Raw genomic sequence first — 7,938 nt, 5'->3', positions numbered from 1 at the left:
TCCAGTTTCATAATAACTTTCTTCTTACATATCCTTGACATGACATTAAACTGTTCTGGTGTATGACTCGATAAACGAAAGGTTTTTTCGTGCACCAGGTTCTTGGGCCAAACTTTTTGAGCGTTTTTTGTCGTTTAATAAACAATACTGCATACAACAGCAAATTATTATCGGAAAAAATAGTGTAAAGTGTGCTTGGATTTAATAATTTAGTAATATAGTACCTATTTAGTGAATAAAATAAATGCAATCGTTTCAATTTTGTACAAGTAATGCACAGTAATTAACTAAAATATCATTACTTTAGAGTTTAGGTATTTTTTTTAATGTTTTTATACCTAAGTTTCTTTTATCGATGTTTTATTACTAGATGTTATATTTGAATGCGAACAAAAACATTAAAAATAACATAACAATAAGAAATAAGGTTTAAATTTTTGATTTTGACACCTTTTGATTTTTAGAAGTGTTCTTTGCTCTTGAAATTAATTTTTATTTACAAAGATGTTCATTTTCTAAACTGTTTTTATCTATTACATAAGTTAGATAAAGTTTAAAACATGCTAATTTTATAAATTTATTTTTTCTACATGCATGGTTACCAATTTCATATAATTCCCTATAAGTTTGCAGTATTCTGAAAAATCTCTATAATTCCCTAGAAAAGCAAATTTTAAAACAAACACAATTTATCTAAAGTTTACCTATTTAACAAAAATTAGAGCTCAAAAACCCTCGAATTTTCGTAAATTTCTTATTAAGATTGTGCTTATAAACGGTTAATGACATATTTTACTTTATGTAACGTTTGAAGTTGATTAATTTTTTTTTTTGATAATTTCCTTATAAACTTTTTTGAAATATTAGTGGGAACCTTGTACATGTAAAACATAAGTGTGTACAGACTACAGACATTTTTTAAACAATATATATGACATAAGTTTAAATAGTTTTTGTTAGATATACAATTTCATTTTACAAAAAATGTTCTTTAACAAATTAAATTAGTTTTTATGCTTTGCATATTAGTATACACAGTTGCTGTTTTTTAGAACCACCTAACTACCACAAACTGAATCAAGGGATTGTAAATTTTTTTAGCTTGTACATTGTTAATCAAAATAATTCAAATTCAAGCAAATAAACAACTAAACATTGCCACACACCAAGACTATGACTATTTGAAGACTAAAAATCTCAGGCCATGACCAGTCATTTTTTCAGTTTGTGGCTTGAATTGCTTTTTGTATACTAAAATATCAGCCTAGTTTTTGATCACTCAGGCTGGCTTTTTTGCTTTAAAAAGTGGCATACTAAACTTATGATTTATGTTTTATTCAATTCACAGTGTTGGTTTGAATTATAATAAATGTCAAATTTTAAGTCTTGCAGCTGATATAATTTGAAATATTATTTATATTAATTGTATACATATCAATGAATGAATCATGAACAATCAGTGTTGCCATAAAACTTGAATCTCGGAAAAGCTTGTAATTTGACAATTTATACTTAAAACACCTGCAAAAACCTCGAGTTTGAGAATTTTTGAAAAATTCTGGAGTTCTAAACAATTTTTACATGTTAACTATAAAGTAATGAAACTTCGATTTGACACAAAAATCTACCGTATAAATATTTTTTTTAACAAAAAACACATATATTTTTATTACTCTATATTATTCAAGATAGTTTTTTATCTTTAACTTAGTTTATACTATAAATAGAAGTAAAGCTTTTACTTTCAAAAACTTTATATTGGTGCACTGCAACTTTGCTGTTAAAATGTCTTTGCCTATTGTTGTGCTTTGCATTGAAACTAAACATAGAAATTTTTCTGATATGTCAAAGTTAGTAAAAGTACCTCTAATAAAATTCTCTGATGAGCGATATTTGTTGTATCAGTGCTTTCATCTCAACAGATTGATTAAAGTCCTAGTTTGATTTATGCGGCTTTATCAAACATTTATCATTTTTAGAAACTTCCTAAACACGACTTCTTTTTGAAGGAATAAACAAAACACTTTTACTACCACCAACACAAATTATTTTAAAAAGTTTAAAATTCTAAACGGTATCTTTTTTTTTTTAAATTAACTTTGCTACTTTATAACCTGCCTTAACAATTTTTTCTGACTAGTCTGTAGTTACTGAAGATAATTATGTGCTTTATTCGAACTGACTTAAGCGATTTGTTTTTTTTTTTCTCGCAATTCTAACTCCTAGCTAATGTTTTTTAATTCTTGTAGCTCGTCTTATATTTAAAATTAACTCTTTTTAAATGCAAGATATTTATTGCGAATAAAGAACTGCTATAATCCTCAATAAAAGATAAGATTTTCCTCTTCATTACTGACTTAATTATTTCTTATACTTTTGTTAAAATATTTTAGAAACATTCTTGTCAATTCAAGCTGACTTATAATAATTTTTTGGCTATTTGTTTAAATTTACTGTAAATAAAATTCGTTATTTCATTATTTTGTGAACATTATTTAAAACAGGGTTGTCAAATAACAGGCTAGTTTAAAAATTTGAAAAATTCAGACTAGTTTAAACCTGTTTAAAACTTTTTTTACAAACTCAGGTGTGTGAAAGTTTTACTTCAAACACTTTGAATAAATTTTCGAATTCTCAGAATATTATTTATGACTGTGGTGTAGTTTATTAGTTGTAATTTTTTTCTTGTCTACTTACATATTGTTTACTTTTTTTAATGATGATTTTTTAGTTAGGTATTAAAGCTTGATTAACAGCAAGTTTTTAGCTTTTTCAACTTTTAATAAACTTAGGTTGGTCTATTATAACTCAGATATTTTTGCTTTTAAAGTGGCAACCATGTAAATGGATAATTAATTACTAATAATGTAATTTGTTAAAGTATTCGAGCATAAATTATGTTAAAGAATCCGTTTTAGCTTTTCTACTATACAAAAAGGTATCAATTAATTTAGTTAACTAGCTACTAAACTTTTAAAAGAGTGCAAACTATTTAAGACGTAAAAACTATTTTCAAAAGTTAATATTTTCAAGAATATAAAAAAGTGGTTCCTTTTAAAAAAATGTACAAAAATGACCCATAAAAGTTTGTCAAGCTCGGTTTTTATAAAAAATTGGGTTATAAGTAAAATAATAGAAATATTAAGTTTAAGCTGTTAAGTGTTTAAGAAAGAACATAGTTTATTAAGACTTTAGTATATTATTAGTCATATAATATACTAAAGTCTTTATAAGTCTTTTAAATTTTATTCCAATAAATATCTATAATTTAAATAAATACTCTTTATGTGTAGCTAAAAGTCATTTAAAATAATAATGTTAATAAAAGTAGAACTTTCTCTAGTGTGACTAAAACTAAAACCAAGAGTTTATTTAAATGTCACTAAAACTGCGGCCCGCGAAGATTTTGGAAACTTGAAATTTGTCCCGCGAACACCAACTGCCTGCCGACCCCTGTTTTAGAACAACAAAAACTGAACAAACGCTTTTTGTTATCAAACTTTTCTGAATAAATAGTTATCCTTTTGCTTATTACTAAGGTAATTGCAACTATTTATTGAAAACCAAATAAACATAATATACTGAATTTTATTGTTTATTTTAAATAGTTTAAAAGGACAATAAAAACTAAATAATTTAGTAAAAGATAAACTTTATTTTTGAATCAAATAATTCTGAAATTTACAAACATAGTTGTTTATATGATTAGGAAATTGAAAATGGAAATAATTTAATGAGAAACATTCGGATTAAAATTGAACAAAACGATTATGCAAAATTGTATAGAAATTGATTAGATATGAATTTATGGGACACGTTCAAAATCCACCCGCGTTCAAACAGTCAAATTCGAGAACCGCTTACCGATTGAGGGTAAGGGGTAACAGTGATAGTGAAAAATAAATAAAAAAACGCAAAAACATTTTGATTTTGAACACGGGTGGATTTTGATTGTATATCGAATTTATATGGATAAGAAAAAATTTAAATGTAACTTGATCTATCTGGAAAATTTCTTGAATGGGACTTATATGGATGGGAGCTAAACAGATGCCAACAGCAATAATTAGTATATTCAACACGATAGAGAAAAATACGCTCAAAAGTATAGTCAAAGGACCTGATGTATTACGCGTCAGATAACTAGTAAATGTGCAATCGTAATACTTAAAGCCCATTTACTATTCTTGTCCTGGACAAGAAATTAAACTATATCCGTCACTCGATAACCTAAAGGTGTTCTCGTACACCAAGTCCTTAGACCAAACTTTTTGAGCATTTTTTGTCATTCAATAAACAAGTATTAGGTTTTTTCGTACGTAAAGTGTTTATTTTTTGTTTTTTATTTACAGTTAATTCCGTTTTGGACAAAAGTTTTATGTTATTGCAGTCTCTTGTTTCAAAAAATCAAATTCAGGTAAGTTGAAGCGTAGCAGTGTTTTTTTGTAAAATTTTAGCTATTACCACTCGCAATAAAATACACAATGTGTAGGAGAAAAGTAAGACCTTCATAGACTTTGAGCTTATCTAAAATCAACTTCTTAAGATAATTTAAACTCGTTAGTAATCCAGGATAAATATTTACACTTTAAGTGGAATAAACTGAAAATATTTTAGAATAAGTTTGTTTAGAAGATTAAAACTTAAAAACCAAAATTTTTCGTACACTGTATATAAATTATTTTAATTACTTTTACTTAAAAAACCTAAGCTACTTACTCGGCTATAATAATTTCAAAGTGTACTTAATTTGTTTAAAAACGGTAACAAAACTTTCTTAGAGAACGTAAAAAACTGTAAGGTCGATAACTGGAAGGTTGTTTCGTACATTTAGTCTTAACACTAAACTTTTTAGCGTTTTTTTTTGTCCTTTAATAAACAATTTCAACTATAGTTTAACAAAACACAAATTTTGAAGCTTATATGTAATTAGGTTTCAAATTATTATTTATCTAATAAAATTATAAAATAGATGCATTATATAAAGAAGAATTGGCAGCTTTTTATTGAGTGCGGGCAAAGTTTCCAAGAAAAGCTTTCTCTCCGGCCACAATATATAGAAATAATGTTTTGCGGGCCGTATTTGTTAAAAATAGTTCTCTCAGTTGTTCTAAAAATGTTATTCTAATCAAACAATGTGACAAAATAAGCAAAAAAAAAAACATTAGTTATAGTAACCTTGTCCTAGACAAGACGTTAAAAAGTATCCGTAGTGTGCGACTCGGTAACTGAAAGGTTCTTCGTACACCAGGTCCTAGACCCAAATACTTTGAGCGTATTTTTCGTCTTTCACAAAATTATAATAGTAACCATTAAAATAAAAACTACAACAAAAAAGGAAAAATTAAGGCCATATTTTTTTTTTTTGCGGGTCACATTTAGCCCGTAGGCCGAAACATGCCGACCCCTGATATAAGCTTATATGTTCAAAAAAACAATTTTTCATAAAACTTGTAAATTGATACGTTTTTATTTAAAAAGTGAACATCTTAAATTTGTCATTTTAACCTAAATACCTATTTTTACAACATCGCACTAGAATTTGATGATTTTTTTTTTCGTTTTATTAAAAGTGTATTTATTTCAAAAAATTATTTATTTTGTTTATCAAAAATAACATGACATTACTTAGCCTTATACTTTTCTAGCTGATACAACTAAAAAAAGTAGCAAAGTTGTATACTTATAGTTTATTTCAACAGTAACAACTAATAACTGAAGCAAAAACTTTAATTAAAATTTAAAAACCTATTTCTGCGATACCACCTATTTTCAGTAAAGTTTTTAGAATTACGTAAGCCTCCAAGACTATTTTTCTAACAAATCAAGCCTGTAACCCGACTGTTTTTATTTTTTTAATTTTAATATACTCTAAGGTGAAAGCTGTTACCGCAACGCAGTCAACACTTCTTAAGTATTAAAACAAAATTATTTCCAAAGTTTAAATAGTTAGAAAGTTTTAACTTTAGGCAACACATGTGAAAAACAACTACGACAAATTAAGATACCAGAACTGTTTACAGTTAATTTAAATTTTAGAAAGCATACCATGGTGGCTGCGTAACTTTAAAAATAGTATTTTTTTTTTTTTTATTAAGTCCTTAAACCCAAAGTTCCATTGAAATAATAATTTAATAACTACTAGTGGAAAAATAAAATTAGTATAATGAGCACTTTAGTAATATAAATGCTCAATATTTGGTTTTTGCTCAACTTATCTTAAAGCTAAAAAAAACTCTTTGCATGCCTGATGTATCTGCTTGGCGGGCCAGGTCCAGCAAACAGACCGTATCCTACACATGACTATGATTATATTCTATCTAATAATTAAATAAAATAAAAATTTAACAGTTTCCAGTTTATCAATTCTTATCTTAAACAACTTTAATATAGAATTGTTTGAAGGGCAATATACAGCTTGCAGGTAGAATTTAGTCTGCGACTCTATTTATAATGACAAAAATTCTTACTTAACCAAAAAAATGAAAAACTGTCGAATAATAAATAAGAAGTATAGCAAAAAGCAAACTAAAAATACGCTGTGATGCTAACTTAATGTTATATAGTTGTCTATTGAACGAAAAAAAGCGCTCAAGTATTTGGTCCAAGGACCTGGTGTACGAAAAAACCTTTCGGTTATCGAGTCATACACCAGGATACATTTTAAAGTCATGTCCTGGACAATGGTTATTTTATTGTATTTTAATGCAAAAAGAACTTTAAAAACCTAATGAAGTGTAGTTTTTAAGAAGATAACAAAGTTCAATTTTACACTTAAAGTCTATTGAAACACACAGTGTTTTATGCATTAGGCAACATGATAAAATATTAAACTGTAATAAACACAATGGACAAACTTTTCTTTTGAAGAAATTCTTTTCTTATTATTTTATAATTTTTTTGCCAATATTTATATTAAGTATTTTAGTATTAAATAATTTTATTAGATTATCGCTAAGGACCTATTAACGTAGGCTTCTAACTTTGCGACGAAAATCATAAAAATGAGGTATTTTTAAGTATAAATTATCCTAAATTGTTGTAGAACTATACTTATTTACAAAAAAATATATATAGATTGAAAATAACGCAAGAAATTATGTTTGATGTACCCATGTTACCTTGTGCTGAAAACTGTGTATTGGAACTTTTTAAAAGCAAATAAAATAAGTTTCAGTCAACAAAAAACTTTGACCTTTGTTAAGATTATTTGCTTTTAATTACTTCATGTGTTTAGGCAGAGCAATTAAAAAGCACTGTAAAAGTCTATTAACTTCTTTTTTGAGCAGAACCTCAAAGTGAACATAAAGCTAGACAACAATAAGACCGAACTTTTGGAATTTTCATTCGATTTTTAAATCAATTTATATCGTTCAATCAAAAAAGTGAGTTTAAAAGAAAACATATAAACATAAACCATCCTAGTTCTCATAAAAAGAAATTACTTAAAATGTTTTTGCATAAGTATGTTCTAGACCTAGAGAAATCCTTAACAGAAGCACCATCACAATAATATACAATTGTTTGCAAATTTTAGAGTCTGATGTTTCAAAATTAGCCATAAAATTCTAGAAGAAAAAAAATAAAGGAAGATAACAGTGTAAATGTAATAAAAATTTTAATGCCTAGTAAAATGAAATTTCTACGCTTAATGTAAAAACATACATGTATAATTCTAGTTGAACAGGAATTAATTCCAAAGATTCAACAAACATAAACATAGTTTGAGGAATAAAAAGTTCAAATAAACTAAAACACGGAGTTCTTAAATCAATAAAAAAAGTATATGAGAATAATATTAAAAGTTATGCAAATTTTAAGATGTTGCATGAAAACAAATAACATACCTAAAATATTTTAAAATTCATTAACTCATAGTTTTAACCAGTTAGTATACAGGTATACTTTACACTTAACTATTTTTTACATGAACTTTTT

Source organism: Thalia democratica, chromosome 8, assembly GCF_965202585.1.
Source record: "Thalia democratica chromosome 8, ktThaDemo2.hap1.1, whole genome shotgun sequence".
Taxonomy (NCBI): Eukaryota; Metazoa; Chordata; class Thaliacea; order Salpida; family Salpidae; genus Thalia; species Thalia democratica.
The sequence above is the reverse complement of the archived record's forward strand: the minus strand, read 5'-3'. Positions refer to the sequence as shown.